General features: G+C 38.6%; 1 pseudogene; it reads left to right on the forward strand.

Moving 5' to 3' along the window:
• The first annotated feature begins 5,279 nt into the window (after positions 1-5,279).
• Positions 5,280-18,213, forward strand: part of Cyp2c66l (cytochrome P450, family 2, subfamily c, polypeptide 66 like) — a 49,135-nt pseudogene continuing 36,201 nt past the window's right edge.

Raw genomic sequence — 18,213 nt, forward strand, 5'->3', positions numbered from 1 at the left:
TGATTGAACATGCTTGTTATGTAGTTCTCTCATAAAAACATCAACATTAATACTGTATATAGTGTTGTTTTCATAAAGACACTTATAGTAGTATACCATGAGCTTTGAACACACTCACATACCATCACCTCTCTGGACATTCTATTTCAATTTTTCCTATCTCGTTCTCTTCCAGAATTGTTATACTTAAATATTTGTTTTTATTTTTAGTTTCTTTAAATAAATGCGTACCTACAAATATATAAGTGCACCACTAGAATGCCTGGTGGTCACAGAAGTAAGGAAAGTGTGTCTGGTCTGATCCTCCTAACTATGCAGTTTTGAAAACGATTCTCCATTCTTTCCAATGTCTTTTCCAGGGTTCTTGGATATCTAAATGTGATCCTATTATTGTGCGAGGTGCAATGTGTGTTTTGAGCTTTAGTAAGGTTTCTTTTACGTATGTAGGTAACCTTGTATTTGGGGCATAGATATTTAGGATTGAGAGTTCATCTTGGTGGATTTTTCTTTTGCTGAATATGAAGTGTCCTTCCTTATCTTTTTTGATGACTTTTAGTTGAAAATTGATTTTATTTGATATTAGAATGGCTACTCCGGCTTGCTTCTTCCGATCATTTGCTTGGAAAGTTGTTTTCCAGGCTTTCACTCTGAGGTAGTGTCTGTCTTTGTCTCTGAGGTGTTTCCTGTAGGCAGCAGAATGCAGGGTCCTCGTTGCATATCCAGTTTGTTAATCTATGTCTTTTTATTGGGGAGTTGAGGCCATTGATGTAGAGAGATATTAAGGAATAGTGATTATTGCTTCCTGTTATATTCATATTTGGATATGAGGTTATGTTTGTGTGCTTTTCTTCTCTTTGTTTTGTTGCCAAGACGATTAGTTTCTTGCTTCTTCTAGGGTATATCTTGCCTCCTTATGTTGGCTTTACCATTTATTATCCTTTGTAGTGTTGGATTTGTAGAAAGATATTGTATAAATTTGGTTTTGTCATGGAATATCTTGGCTTCTCCATCTATGTTAATGGAGAGTTTTGCAGGATACAGTAACCTGGGCTGGCATTTGTGTTCTCTTAGGGTATGTATGACATCTGTCCAGGATCTTCTGGCTTTCATAGTTTCTGACGAAAAGTCTGGTGTGATTCTGATAGGTCTGCCTTTATATGTTACTTGACCTTTTTCAGTTACTGCTTTTAATATTCTTTCTTTATTTTGTGCATTTGGTGTTTTGACTATTATGTGATGGGAGGAGTTTCTTTTCTGGTCCAATCTATTTGGAGTTCTGTAGGCTTCTTGTATGCTTATGGGTATCTCTTTCTTTAGGTTAGGGAAGTTTTCTTCTATGATTTTGGTGAAGATATTTACTGGTCCTTTGAGCTCAGAGTCTTCACTCTCTTCTATACCTATTATCCTTAGGTTTGATCTTCTCATTGAGTGCTGGATTTCCTGTAGGTTTTGGACCAGTAGCTTTTTCTGCTTTACATTATCTTTGACAGTTGAGTCGATGATTTCTATGGAATCTTCTGCTCCTGAGATTCTCTCTTCCATCTCTTGTATTCTGTTGGTGAAGCTCGTATCTACAGCTCCTTGTCTCTTCTTTTGGTTTTCTATATCCAGGGTTGTTTCCATGTGTTCTTTCTTGATTGCTTCTATTTCCATTTTTAATTCCTTCAACTGTTTGACTGTGTTTTCCTGGAATTCTTTCAGGAATTTTTGTGACTCCTCTCTATGGGCTTCTTGTTTATTTCTGTTTTCCTGGAATTCTTTTAGGGTTTTTTGCAATTCCTCTCTGTAGGCTTCTACTTGTTCTCTAAGGGAGTTCTTCATGTCTTTCTTGAAGTCCTCCAATATCATGATCAAATATGATTTTGAAACTAGATCTTGTTTTTCTGGTGTGTTTGGATATTCCGTGTTTGCTTTGGTGGGAGAATTGGGCTCCGATGATGCCATGTAGTCTTGGTTTCTGTTGTTTGGGTTCCTGCGCTTGGTTCTCACCATCAGATTATCTCTAGTGTTACTTTGTTCTGCTATTTCTGACAGTGGCTAGACTGTCCTATATGCCTGTGTTTCAGGAGTGCTGTAGACCTGTTTTCCTGTTTTCTTTAAGCCAGTTATGGGGACAGAGTGTTCTGCTTTCGGGCGTGTAGTTTTTCCTATCTACAGGTCTTCAGCTGTTCCTGTGGGCCTGTGCCTTGAGTTCCCCAGGCAGGTTGCTTGGAGCAGAAAAGTTGGTCTTACCTGTGGTCCCGAGGCTCAAGTTTGCTTGTGGGGTGTTGCTTATGAGCTCTTCGCGGCCTCAGCAACCAGGAAGATCTGCGCCACCCTGTCCGGGAGCTTCCGTGCACCAGGGTTCCAGATGGCATTTGGTGTTTTCCTCTGGAATCAGTAATGTGTGCAGAGTGCCTTCTCTTCTGGTTTCCCTGGTGTGTCTGCCTCTCTGAAGGTTTAGTTTTCCCTCCCACGGGATTCGGGTGCAGAGAACTGTTTATCTGGTTGGTCCCTTCAGGTTCTGGCCGTATCTCAGACGCAGGGGACCTGCTGCTCCTGGGCCCTCCTCTATGGGAACCCAGAGGCTGTATACAGTTTCCTTTTGGGCCAGGGATGTGGGCAGGTGTGGGCAGTGTTGGTGGTCTCTTCTGCTCTGCAGTCTCAGGAGTGCCCACCTGACCAGGCAGTGAGGGCTCTCTCCCATGGGGTTTGGGAGTAGAGTGCTGCTGCGGGCAGGGATCCGCCGGTTTGGGACTCCTGCTAATACCGAAAGTGTCTGGTCTTAGAGGAATTTTGCCTCTGTGTGTCCTGAGTTCACCAGGCAGGTCGCTTGCAGCAGAAAAGTTGGTCTTACCTGTGGTCCCAAGGCTCAAGTCTGCTCATGGGGTGTTGCTTGTTTATCTCTCAGGAACATAACTTCAACTGAGATAAAGACCTAATAATGACACATCTCTTTTCCATAAATTGGGTAAAACTAACTAAAAATTTATAACTTTGGACTGTCTATATTCTATCACCTTGTGTTCTGGAGGTCCTTCCTGAAATCTCATAATCTTTGCCCTAAGCTCCAAGAAACTTTGGCTTATGGAACCAAACTGCAAATGCAAGACATGGCACTCAGCAAAATATATTGCTTTCAAGTGATAAAATGAATATGGAAGTCTCTATCAATTATTTCATGTTGGTTTCCCCTCCTAGAATACGTAAGGTAAAAATTTTCATTTTAATTAGTCATATTAATGAATCCACAGAGATCTGGCTGTTCTTGGTGATGCACCATCTTCTTGTGTAACAAGGAGCAGTTCTCATCATGGTTTTTCCTCTCATATGGAAACTCACCTGCAGTGTGACCCTTTCCTCTTTTTTGGATCAATTGTTTTTTTGATTTGCTGATTGTGGATACAGAACATCTAGGTATACACTTTTCTATTTCCTTCTGAGTATCAGATAGCATATAGGCAGTGCACTAAGATAAAATTCTGCTCTGAATACATGAAATTTTGATTATAATTTTGTTTCCTTTCAGTATAGTTGAGAGTTAAAACTGTTGAAGTGGTATAATAGATATGTTCCTTAAGAGTTTTAAACCTATAAGATCATATACCTCAATATGATGCAAAATTGTAAGCACTATATCAGCACAGAAATTTGATGATATTGGAAAAATTTACAAACCTATAAATTTTGGTTCTCCCCAGAAAAATCACCTCAGTTTTAAGATCAAAGTGATATGTGAATTTTTTATATAATAAATGCTTAGCTATTAGGAAAATTGTAGGTAAGATGTGGTTTAAAACTCCTAAAGAATGTTTACCTGTCAACAGAAGCAACATGTCTTATCTGTCTATTTTAATGGTATTTTTCTAATCCTGAGCTATGCTTCATGCAATGTCATCTGCTCCATTACATTCCAGAATCGTTTTGATTATAAGGATAAGGAAATTCTTACGTTAATGGAAAAAGTAAATGAGAACGTCAAGATTATGAGCTCCCCATGGATACAGGTGAAGTCAATAATTTTTCCATCTGTGAGAACACATATATGGTGCTTTATTGGCACAGATCAAATTCAATATTGACCAAAAAGTGATGTGACAAGACACATTGGTTCTGACCAATGTATTATGGAAAGAATATTCATTGATCTTCCCATGGATGTACACAGAACTGTTGGTATAAAGCACAGCATTTAATACACCTACATTGTGCCCAAACAATCATAGGACATTATTCTATGTAACATCCCTGTTGTCTTTAAACTGCTAAGCAATGCTCACAATATTTCTGGGCAGAAATATCTTAGTTTAGAATGAATATTCTTGTAAAGGAGAAAGAATATCAGTGGTAATGAAATCTGCCTTGAAACCATGAGTATTTTCAATTCCTTGATTTTTGGGTCACATTCCTAGTGATGAGAAAACAGGAAAAATAGAATATGAATAGTTCAATGCTGTGTGGACCACAAAACAGGTTGGAGTAACCATATCAAATAAAATCATATTTCAAATAAAAGTTATCAAAAAGACATGTAAGGACACTTCATACTTATCAGAAGAAAAATCTAGCAAGATAAACTCTCAATCTTGAATATCTATGCTTAACATGCAAGGGCACCCACATTCATAAAAGAAACTTTACTAAAGCTCAAAGCATACACTGCACCTCACAAAATAATAGTGGGAGACTTCAACACACTATTCTCATCAATGGACAGACTATGGTAACAGAAACTAAACAGAGACACAGTGAAACTAACAGATGTTCTGAATCAAATGGATTTAACAGATATCTATAAAACAGTTCATCCTAAAACAAAATAATATCCATTCTTCTCAGCACCTCATGGTGCCATCTCCAAAACTTACCACGTAATTGGTCACAAAACATTCCTCAACAGATACAAGAAGGTTGAACTAATCCAATGCATCCTATAAAATCACCATGGAATAAGGCTGGTCATCAATAACAACCAAAACAACAAAAAGCACACAATTATATGAAAGCTGAACAACCCTCTCCTCAATGGTCAAGAAGAAATAAAGAAATCAGACTTTTTAGAATTTAATAAAAATGAAGGCACAGCATACCCAAATTTATGGGATACAATGAAAGCAGTGCTAAGGGGAAAACTCATAGCTTCGAGTACCTCCAAAATGAAACTGGAAATAGCATACACTAACAAGTTGATAGCACACCTGAAAACTTTACAACAAAAGGAAGCAAATTCACCTAAGAGGAGTAGAAGGCAGGACATAGTAAAACTCAGAGCTGAAATCAATAAAGTGGAAACAAAAAGAACAATACAAAGAATCAACAAAAGCAGGAGCTGGCTCTTGGCGAAAATCAACAAGATAGATAAACACTTGGCCAGACTAACCAGAGGGCACAGAAAGAGTATCAAAGGTAACAGAATCAGAAATGGAAAGGAAGATATAACATCAGAAACTGAAGAAATTAAAAAAAATTATTCCTACTATAAAAGTCTATACTCATCAAAACTGGAAAATATGGATGAAAGACAATTTTCTAGACAGATACCAGGTAGCAAAGTTAAATCAGGATCAGATAGGCCATCTAGAGTTCCCTAAAGACATAGAAGGAGTTTTTAAAAGTCTCCCAACCAATAAAAACCCATTACCAGATGGGTTATTGTGGAATTCTTCAAAGAAACATAATACTAATACTTTTCAAACTATTCCACAAAATAGAAAGAGAAGGAACACTATCCAATTGATTCTTTGAAGTCACAATTATGTTTATACCTAAGCCAAAAATTCCCAACAAAGAAAGAGAATTTCAGAAAAATTTCCCTTATGAATATGCAAAAATGCTGAATGAAATTCATGCAAACAGAACCAAGAACACTTCAAAACAATCACACATCATAATCAAGTAGGCTTCATTCCAGGGATGCAATGATGGCTCAATATACAGAAATTTATCAACTTAATCCACATATAAACACCTATAAGGGTGAACCAAATTATCAAGGGAAGAAATGCAAGGACAAGGAGCATGGACGGAAGAAAAGGTCATCCAGAGACTGCCCCACCTGTGGATCCATTCCATATGCAGCCACCAAACCCAGTCATTATTGCTGTTATCAAGAATTGCTGGCTGACAGGAGCCCGATATGGATGTCTTTTTAGAAGGTCTGCCAGAGTCCTACTTATTACAGATGAAGATGCTTGCAGCTAACTATTGGACTGAGCACTGGGACCCCAATGGAGGAGTTAGAGAAAAGACTGAAGGAACTGAAAGAGTTTTCAACCCCATAGGAAGAACAAGAATATCAATTAACAAGACTACACCAGAGTTCCCAGGGACTAATCTCCTGACCAATGTGTACACATGGAGGGACCCATGTCTATAGCCCCACAGGTAGCAGAGGATTCCATCTTCCTTCATCAATAGGAGGAAAAGACTTTGGCCCTGGGATGTCTCCCAATGTAGGGGATTGACAGTGTGTTTGAGTGAGAGTGAGAGGGTGGGAGTGGGAGGGTTCTCATACATGCTTGGGGAGGTGGAAGGGGTATGGAAGAGTGGGGAATGGGGATAACATTTGAAATGTAAACGCATAAAATAGCCAAGAAAATAAAATTAAAAAGTCAAAAAAAATAAACCATGTAGCACAATTGTCTTTGATTGGACTATATTGTACAACCAATATATGTTACATCCATGCATAAAATTCTGATAGAATTTTGCTGTGTAACACTTTTTTGCATGGCTTATATTAATAAAGATTTATCAGTTAATGTTCTGTTGAAATACTAGCACAACTTATAAAAATTAGAATAAATTACTTATTATTTTATGCTATTGATTTATATTTTTGAATAAATGTATACGATTTTAAACATCAATGCTCAATATCAGTGGTTGGTATAACTAGGTTTCATTATTGGCTCTATCTTCATGTATTTATCTCATTTCCTTTTATTTGATGTATTAGGCATTGCAAATTTATAACAATAATTGTTTTCTTTCATTCTCAGGTTTAGAAGGATTTTGAAGTACTTGTCACAATGAAACATGACGTGGTTTTGAAATGCTGTCTTTCACATTAAGTGACAGAAGAGAAAAAAGTCAGATTTCTATTCTGAGTCACACATACATCCATGCATCTTTAGGAAAATTTATTTTGTTCTTTGACATAACAAAATATTTATTGAGAGAATATTTCCGGCAATGCTATATTGTTTAATGTACATCAGATTTGAATGATTAACTCAATTTCTTATTATCTAACATCCCAGTATTTATTCAAAGGACTTTTAAAAAAGCCGATTTTTTTTTTTTTTGTATAATTTCTTTGGCACTGGGGGCAGATTTCTTTCCTTTTTTTTTTATTGGATATATTTTATTTACATTTCAAATGTTATTCCCTTTCCCCTAAGTCCCCTATCCCCTCCCATTCCCCTTCTCCAAAGTACTTTTAATTCAAGTTATTTTGATTTTAGGTTTCAAGTTTTCTACGTATTTCATTGATTTGATTATAAAGTCCTCCTCAAACAATACACAAATGTTAAAATGTAATAATGTTAAATGATGATGGACATTTTAGGTACTTCTGTTGCTATAATAAAATACCTGACAAAAGCATCCGAAGGAGGATAATTTGGGATTATAGTTTTTGGTAATAATCTATCATGATGGAATTTCACAGAAGGGGAACTTGAATCACTTCCTGATTACTCCATGGTTCCTGGCACATATGTAGCACAGGACTACCTTGTCTGGCCTCAGTGGGAGAGGATGGGCTTAATCCTGTACAGACTTGATACCTCAAGGAAGGGGAACGCTGGGGAGGTTGAGGTGGGGGTACGTGGGTGTGTAAGCAGGGAGGTTGGGTACGGGAGCAAACTCTTATGGGCAAAGAGGAGGGATGGAGTAAAGAACTTTGAGAGTGGGACAGGACGGGGCAACATTTGGAATGTAAATAAATAAAACAATTTATAAAATATAAATAAATATGAAGTATAATCATGAAAAAGTGGGCCTGCTTAGCCAACTCCCTTCAATTTATGAAGTCCAGGACCTAAGCCTATGGAATGGTGCTAATCAATTGGATGGGTCTTCCTACTCCACTGGTATGTCTAGAAGCTCCTCTTCCTTGTGATATGAAAGCCTGTCACAATGATAATCAGTATTCAGCAATTTAGACATCTAGTTCCCTTTAAATGGGGGGAAGTTATAAGGAGTTTTTGAAATAAAAGAAATAATTAAAATTTTATCTATTTATTACTTTTGTTTTCTTTCCTTTTGGGGACATCTTTCAAATAAAGGTTGTCATCAAATAAAGGCTCTCATCTTAATTTTGGTCTAAGAAATCAGTTTTATATTTAATACCTATTTATATAATTTTCATGTCACAGAACATAGATGCCTTTCATTTTCATGTTAGTTTTCCCAATACATGAACTTGACAATCTTTATTTACTATATTCTACTGGCTAAAGACATGAATCTTTTAACTGCTACATATAAATGTTTCTAGGATTCCATATCCCCCCCAATTTTTGGAGGGGGATGTTTTTTCTCTTTCATTTTTATTAGTTCTTTGAGAAGTTTGTACGGTGCATTTTGATCATACTCATCCCCAAAATGTTCCCAGATCCACATTGCCTTCCACCCCCATTCATCTTTGTACTGTGTTGTTTAGAGCCTTGACAAACAAATATGTCTAACTTCTAGCTTTGGATTGCTAAAGATTTGCAGTCTTTTTCCTCTTTGCAAAAGAGCAGACACCTTGTTTGAAAGGCCAACCAATAGAGGTATGAAAATAGAACTGAGCATACTTAAATTCATGACTTAGATAGCAGGCCAGGTCAATGAACTTAAATAAACGTAAAAATGGTGCACAGGTGTAGTCCATACTGTTATGTCTTTCAGGACATATGTGGATAAGACTTGCTTAAATTATCATCAGTTTCTTTATCTGCTAAGAGACATCATTTTGTGCACACATATGTATTTCAGTATCATTTTATAATTGTTCCCAATCCTTTAGGTGTACCCTGTGATCCCACCTTCATCCTGGGCTGTGCTCCTTGCAATGTCATCTGCTCCATTGTTTTCCAGAATCATTTTAATTATAAAGGTCAGGAATTTCTTGCCCTAATAGACACCTTAAATGAAAATGTAGAGATTCTAAGTTCTCCTTGGATTCAGGTGCAGGAAAACACAATCAAACAGTTGAAGGAACTAAAAATGGAAATAGAAGCAATCAAGAAAGAACACATGGACCCGCGGATCCCGGCCCGCAGCAGCTCTCTGCTCCCAGACCCCGTGAGAGAGAGACCCAACCACCTGGTCAGGTGGGCACTCCTGAGGCTGCAGAGCGGAAGAGACCACCAACACTGCTCACCCCTGCCCACATCCCTGGCCCAATAGGAAACTGTATAAGGCCTCTGGGCTCCGGTGGGGGAGGGCCCAGGAGCGGCAGGACCCCTGCCTCCGGAACCTGAAGGAAACAGACCGGATAAACAGTTCTCTGCACCCAAATCCCGTGGGAGGGAGAGCTAAACCTTCAGAGAGGCAGACAAGCCTGGGAAACCAGAAGAGACTGCTCTCTGCACACACATCTCAGACGCCAGAGGAAAAAGCCAAAGACCATCTGGAACCCTGGTGCACTGAAGCTCCCGGAAGGGGCGGCACAGGTCTTCATGGTTGCTGCCGCTGCAGAGAGCCCGTGGGCAGCACCCCACGAGCGAACTTGAGCCTCGGGACCACAGGTAAGACCAAATTTTCTGCTGCAAGAAAGCTGCCTGGTGAACTCAAGACACAGGCCCACAGGAACAGTTGAAGACCTGTAGAGAGGAAAAACTACACGCCTGAAAGCAGAACACTCTGTCCCCATAACTGACTGAAAGAGAGGAAAACAGGTCTACAGCACTCCTGACTCACAGGCTTATAGGACAGTCTAGCCACTGTCAGAAATAGCAGAACAAAGTAACACTAGAGATAATCTGATGGCGAGAGGCAAGCACAGGAACCCAAGCAACAGAAACCAAGATTACATGGCACCATCGGAGCCCAATTCTCCCATCAAACAAACATGGAATATCCAAACACACCAGAAAAGCAAGATCTAGTTTCAAAATCATTTTTGATCATGATGCTGGAGGACTTCAAGAAAGACGTGAAGAACTCCCTTAGAGAACAAGTAGAAGCCTACAGAGAGGAATTGCAAAAATGCCTGAGAGAATTCCAGGAAAACATAAATAAACAAGTAGAAGCTCATTAGAGGAGACACAGAAATCCCAGAAAGAATTCCAGGAAAACATAAATAAGCAAGTAGAAGCCCATAGAGAGGAGACACAAAAATCCCTGAAAGAATTCCAGGAAAACACAATCAAACAGTTGAAGGAATTAAAAATGGAAATAGAAGCAATCAAGAAAGAACACATGGAAACAAACCTGGATATAGAAAACCAAAAGAAGAGACAAGGAGCGTAGATACAAGCTTCACCAACAGAATACAAGAGATGGAAGAGAGAATCTCAGGAGCAGAAGATTCCATAGAAATCATTGACTCAATTGTCAAAGATAATGTAAAGCGGAAAAAGCTACTGGTCCAAAACATACAGGAAATCCAGGACTCAATGAGAAGATCAATCCTAAGGATAATAGGTATAGAAGAGAGTGAAGACTCTGAGCTCAAAGGACCAGTAAATATCTTCAACAAAATCATAGAAGAAAACTTCCCTAACCTAAAAAAAGAGATACCCATAGACATGCAAGAAGCCTACAGAACTCCAAATAGATTGGACCAAAAAAGAAACACCTCCCGTCACAGAATTGTCAAAACACCAAACGCACAAAATAAAGAAAGAATATTAAAAGCAGTAAGGGAAAAAGGTCAAGTGACATATAAAGGCAGACCTATCAGAATCACACCAGACTTCTCGCCAGAAACTGTGAAGGCCAGAAGATCCTGGATTGATGTCATACAGACCATAAGGGAACACAAATGCCAGCCCAGGTTACTGTATCCTGCAAAACTCTCAATTAACATTGACGGAGAAACCAAGATATTCCATGACAAAACCAAGTTTACACAATATCTTTCTACAAATCCAGCACTAAAAAGGATAATAAATGGTAAAGCCCAACATAAGGAGGCAAGCTATACCCTAGAAGAAGCAAGAAACTAATCGTCTTGGCAACAAAACAAAGAGAATGAAAGCACATGAACATAACCTCACATCCAAATATGAATATAACGGGAAGCAATATTCACTATTCCTTAATATCTCTCAATATCAATGGCCTCCAATCCCCAATAAAAAGACATAGATTAACAAACTGGATATGCAACGAGGACCCTGCATTCTGCTGCCTACAGGAAACACACCTCAGAGACAAAGACAGACACTACCTCAGAGTGAAAGGCTGGAAAACAACTTTCCAAGCAAATGGTCAGAAGAAACAAGCTGGAGTAGCCATTCTAATATCAAATAAAATCAATTTCCAACTAAAAGTCATCAAAAAAGATAAGGAAGGAGACTTCATATTCATCAAAGGAAAAATCCACCAAGATGAACTCTCAATCCAAAATATCTATGCCCCAAATACAAGGGCACCTACATACGTAAAAGAAACCTTACTAAAGCTCAAAACACACATTGCACCTCACACAATAATAGTGGGAGATTTCAGCACCCCACTCTCATCAATGGACAGATCATGGAAACAGAAATTAAACAGTGATGTCGACAGACTAAGAGAAGTCATGAGCCAAATGGACTTAACGGATATTTATAGAACATTCTATCCTAAAGGAAAAGGATATACCTTCTTCTCAGCTCCTCAAGGTACTTTCTCCAAAATTGACCACATAATTGGTCAAAAAACGGGCCACAACAGGTACAGCAAGATAGAAATAATCCCATGCATGCTATCGGACCACCACGGCCTAAAACTGGTCTTCAATAACAATAAGGGAAGAATGCCCACATATACGTGGAAATTGAACAATGCTCTACTCAATGATAACCTGGTCAAGGAAGAAATAAAGAAAGAAATTAAAAACTTTTTAGAATTTAATGAAAATGAAGGTACAACATACCCAAACTTATGGGACACAATGAAAGCTGTGCTAAGAGGAAAACTCAGAGTGCCTGCAGAAAGAAACAGGAAAGAGCATATGTCAGCAGCTTGACAGCACACCTAAAAGCTCTAGAACAAAAAGAAGCAAATACACCCAGGAGGAGTAGAAGGCAGGAAATAATCAAACTCAGAGCTGCAATCAACCAAGTAGAAACAAAAAGGACCATAGAAAGAATCAACAGAACCAAAAGTTGGTTCTTTGAGAAAATCAACAAGATAGATAAACCGTTAGCCAGACTAATGAGAGGACACAGAGAGTGTGTCCAAATTAACAAAATCAGAAATGAAAAAAGAGACATAAGTACAGATTCAGAGGAAATTCAAAAAATCATCAGATCTTACTATAAAAACCTATATTCAACAAAACTTGAAAATCTTCAGGAAATGGACAATTTCCTAGACAGATACCAGGTATCGAAGTTAAATCAGGAACAGATAAACCAGTTAAACAACCCCATAACTCCTAAGGAAATAGAAGCAGTCATTAAAGGTCTCCCAACCAAAAAGAGCCCAGGTCCAGACGGGTTTAGTACAGAATTCTATCAAACCTTCATAGAAGACCTCATACCAATATTATCCAAACTATTCCACAAAATTGAAACAGATGGAGCACTACCGAATTCCTTCTACGAAGCCACAATTACTCTTATACCTAAACCACACAAAGGCACAACAAAGAAAGAGAACTTCAGACCAATTTCCCTTATTAATATCGACGCAAAAATACTCAATAAAATTCTGGCAAACCGAATTCAAGAGCACATCAAAACAATCATCCACCATGATCAAGCAGGCTTCGTCCCAGGCATGCAGGGATGGTTTAATATACAGAAAACCATCAACGTGATCCATTATATAAACAAACTGAAAGAACAGAACCACATGATCATTTCATTAGATGCTGAGAAGCATTTGACAAAATTCAACACCCCTTCATGATAAAAGTCCTGGAAAGAATAGGAATTCAAGGCACATACCTAAACATAGTAAAAAGCCATATACAGCAAACCAGTTGCTAACATTAAACTAAATGGAGAGAAACTTGAAGCAATCCCACTAAAATCAGGGACTAGACAAGGCTGCCCACTCTCTCCCTACTTATTCTATATAGTTCTTGAAGTTCTAACCAGAGCAATCAGACAACAAAAGGAGATCAAGGGGGTACAGATCGGAAAAGAAGAGGTCAAAATATCACTATTTGCAGATGACATGATAGTATATTTAAGTGATCCCAAAAGTTCCACCAGAGAACTACTAAAGCTGATAAACAACTTCAGCAAAGTGGCTGGGTATAAAATTAACTCAAATAAATCAGTTGCCTTCCTCTATACAAAAGAGAAACAAGCCGAGAAAGAAATTAGGGAAACGACACCCTTCATAATAGACCCAAATAATATAAAGTACCTCGGTGTGACTTTAACCAAGCCAGTAAAAGATATGTACAATAAGAACTTCAAGACACTGAGGAAAGAAATTGAAGAAGACCTCAGAAGATGAAAAGATCTCCCATGCTAATGGATTGGCAGGATTAATATAGTAAAAATGGCCATTTTACCAAAAGCAATCTACAGATTCAATGCAATCCCCATCAAAATACCAATCCAATTCTTCAAAGAGTTAGACAAAACAATTTGCAAATTCATCTGGAATAACAAAAGACCCGGAATAGCTAAAGCTATCCTCAACAATAAAAGGACTTCAGGGAGAATCACTATCCCTGAACTCAAGCAGTATTACAGAGCAATAGTGATAAAAACTGCATGGTATTGGTACAGAGACAGACAGATAGACCAATGGAATAGAATTGAAGACCCAGAAATGAACCCACACACCTATGGTCACTTGATTTTTGACAAAGGAGCCAAAAACATCCAATGGAAAAAAGATAGCATTTTCAGCAAATGGTGCTGGTTCAACTGGAGGGCAACATGTAGAAGAATGCAGATCGATCCATTCTTATCACCCTGTACAAAGCTTAAGTCCAAGTGGATCAAGGACCTCCACATCAAACCAGACACACTCAAACTAATAGAAGAAAAACTAGGGAAGCATCTGGAACACATGGGCACTGGAAAAAATTTCCTGAACAAAACACCAATGGCTTATGCTCTAAGATCAAGAATCGACAAATGGGATCTCATAAAACTGCAAAGATTCTGTAAGGCAAAGGATACTGTGGTTAGGACAAAACGGCAACCAACAGATTGGGAAAAGATCTTTACCAATCCTACAACAGATAGAGGCCTTATATCCAAAATATACAAAGAACTCAAGAAGTTAGACCGCAGGGAAACAAATAACCCTATTAAAAAATGGGGTTCAGAGCTAAACAAAGAATTCACAGCTGAGGAATGCCGAATGGCTGAGAAACACCTAAAGAAATGTTCAACATCTTTAGTCATAAGGGAAATGCAAATCAAAACAACCCTGAGATTTCACCTCACACCAGTGAGAATCGCTAAGATCAAAAACTCAGGTGACAGCAGATGCTGGCGAGGATGTGGAGAAAGAGGAACACTCCTCCATTGTTTGTGGTATTGCAGACTGGTAAAACCATTCTGGAAATCAGTCTGGAGTTTCCTCAGAAAATTGGACATTGAACTGCCTGAGGATCCAGCTATACCTCTCTTGGGCATATACCCAAAAGATGCCTCAACATATAAAAGAGACACGTGCTCCACTATGTTCATCGCAGCCTTATTTATAAAAGCCAGAAACTGGAAAGAACCCAGATGCCCTTCAACAGAGGAATGGATACAGAAAATGTGGTACATCTACACAATGGAATATTACTCAGCTATCACAAACAACGAGTTTATGAAATGCGTAGGCAAATGGTTGGAACTGGAAAATATCATCCTGAGTGAGCTAACCCAATCACAGAAAGACATACATGGTATGCACTCATTGATAAGTGGCTATTAGCCCAAATGCTTGAATTACCCTAGATCCCTAGAACAAACGAAACTCAAGACGGATGATCAAAATGTGAATGCTTCACTCCTTCTTTAAATGAGGAAAAAGAATACCCTTGGCAGGGAAGGGAGAGGCAAAGATTAAAACAGAAACTGAAGGAACACCCATTCAGAGCCTGCCCCACATGTGGCCCATACATATACAGCCACCCAATTAGACAAGATGGATGAAGCAAAGAAGTGCAGACCGACAGGAGCCGGATGTAGATCGCTCCTGAGAGACACAGCCAGAATACAGCAAATACAGAGGCGAATGCCAGCAGCAAACCACTGAACTGAGAATAGGTCCCCTATTGAAGGAATCAGAGAAAGAACTGGAAGAGCTTGAAGGGGCTCGAGACCCCAAAAGTACAACAATGCCAAGCAACCAGAGCTTCCAGGGACTAAGCCACTACCTAAAGACTATACATGGACTGACCCTGGACTCTGACCCCATAGGTAGCAATGAATATCCTAGTAAGAGCACCAGTGGAAGGGGAAGCCCTGGGTCCTGCTAAGACTGAACCCCCAGTGAACTAGACTATGGGGGGAGGGCGGCAATGGGGGGAGGGTTGGGAGGGGAACACCCATAAGGAAGGGGAGGGGGGAGGGGGATGTTTGCCCGGAAACCGGGAAAGGGAATAACACTTGAAATGTATATAAGAAATACTCAAGTTAATTAAAAAAAAAAAAGAAAGAAAGAAAGAAAGAAAGAAAGAAAGAAAGAAAGAAAGAAAGAAAGAAAGAAAGAAAGAAAGAAAGAACACATGGAAACAACCCTGGATATAGAAAACCAAAAGAAGAGACAAGGAACTGTAGGGTTTGGCCTAAGCCATCTGACTGGTGTAAAGTAGAATAACAAGGTCATTTTGATTTACATTTCTCTTTTCACTAAGGACTTTGAACATTTCTCTAAGTGCTTCTCTGCCATTCAAGATTCTTCTGTTGTGAATTGTCAGTTTAGTTTTATACCCCATTTTTGATTGGGTTATATGTTTTTTTGTTGGTTAGCTCCTTGAGTTCTTTATGTGTTTTGGATATTAGCCCTTTACCAGATATGGGGTTAGTGAAGATGTTTTCCCAATCTGTAGGATGTTGACTTGTCTTATTGAGTATGCCCTTTGCCTTACAGAAATTTCCAGTTTCTTGATCGTAGGGTGAGACATTGGAGTTCTGTTTAGTAAATTCCCCCTGTGAAAGTAATTTCAAGGGTCTTTCCCACTTTCTCTTCTATTTGATTCAGTGTGTCTAGTTTTATGTTGAGGTCCTTCATCCACTTGCACTTGACCTTTGTGTATAGTGAAAAATATGGGTCTATTTTCATTTTTTAGCATACAAACTGCCAGTTAGATCAGCACCATTTACTGAAGATGCTTCCCCCCCATTGTATATTTTTAGTTTCTTTGTCAAATATCAAGTGTATGTAAGTGTGTGGTTTTATTTCTGGGTCTTCAATTTTATTCCATTGATTAACCTTTGCGTCTCTGTACCAATACCATGCACTTTTTTATCACTACTGCCTTTTAGTAGATCTTGAGGTCAGAGATGGTGATTCACCCAGCAGTTCTTTTATTGTTAAGAATTATTTTTTGGCTACTCTTGGATTTTTGACTTTTCAGATGAATTTGATAATTGCTTTTTCCATGTGTTTGAAGAATTATGTTGGGATTTTGATGTGGACTGCATTAAATCTGTAGATTGCCTTTGGTAGGGTGGCCATTTTTACTATGTTAATTCTGCCAATCCATGAGCATGGGAGATTTCTGAGATCTCTGAGATTTCTGAGGTCTTCTTTCATTTCTTTCTTGAGTTCTTATCATAATGATATTTCAGTTGTTTGGTTAGAGTAACACCAAGATATCTAATATTATCTGTGGCTTTTGTGAAGGGAGTTGTGTCCCTTTTTCCTCCAGTCCATTTATCATTTGCATAAAGGAAGGCTACTAATTTATTTTAGTTAATTTTATATCCGGCCACATTGCTGAAGTTATTTATCACATTAGGGTTCTTTCCAGGTTCTGGCTATTATAAATTTGACTGGTACAAACATAGTGGAGCGTGTGTCATTGTGGTACTTTGGAGCTTCATTTGGGGATATAAACAGTGTGGTATAGCTGGGTCCTCAGGCAGTGCAATGTGCAATGTTCTGAGGAAACTCCAGACTGATTTCCAGAGATTGTACTAGTTTGCAATCCCGCCAACAGTGTTCTTCTTTCTCCATATCCTCTCCAGCATCTGTTGTCACCTGAGTTTTGATTTTAGCCTTTCTGACTGGTGTGAGGTGGAATCTCAGGGATATTTTGATTTGCATTTCCATGATGATTAAGGATGTTGAACATTTCTTTAGGTACTTCTTAGTCATTCAATATTCCTCAGCTGAGAATACCTTGTTTAGCTCTGTTCCCCGTTTTAATAGGGTTATTTGGCTCTCTGGAGTATAACTTCTTGAGTTATTTGTATATATTGGAAATTATCCCTCTATTGGATGTATTATTGGTAAAGATCTTTTCCTAATCTATTGGTTCCTAATGACAGTGTCATTTGCCTTACAGAAGCTTGGTAGTTGTATGAGGTCCTATTTGTTTGTTGATTCTTTTTTTTTTTTTGGTTCTTTTTTTTCGGAGCTGGGGACCGAACCCAGGGCCTTGTGCTTCCTAGGTAAGCGCTCTACCACTGAGCTAAATCCCCAGCCCCCTATTTGTTGATTCTTAATCTTAGAGCATAAGTCATTGGTTTTTTGTTCAGGAAATTTTCCCCAGTGCCCATGTGCCCCAATTTTTCTTCTATTAGTTCGAGTGTATCTGGTTTGAGGTTGACGTCCTTTATCCATTTGGGCTTAAGCTTCATACAAGTCAGTAAGAATGGGTAGATTTACATTCTTCTACATGCTGACCTTCAGTACCAGTTGTTGAAACTGCTATCTTTTTTCCGCTGGACAGTTTTAGCTCTTTTGTCAAATATCATGTGACTATAGGTGTGTAGGTTTCTTTCTGGGTCTTCAATTCTATTCCACCGATCTACCTGCCTTTATCTGTACCTATACCATACAGTTATTTTTTTATCACTATTGCTATGTAATACTGCTTGAGGTCAGGGATGGTGATTCTCCCAGAATTTCTTTTATTGTTGTAGATAGTTTTTGCTATTCTAGGTTTTCGGTTAT

This window comes from Rattus norvegicus, chromosome 1, assembly GCF_036323735.1.
Source record: "Rattus norvegicus strain BN/NHsdMcwi chromosome 1, GRCr8, whole genome shotgun sequence".
NCBI classification, from domain to species: Eukaryota; Metazoa; Chordata; class Mammalia; order Rodentia; family Muridae; genus Rattus; species Rattus norvegicus.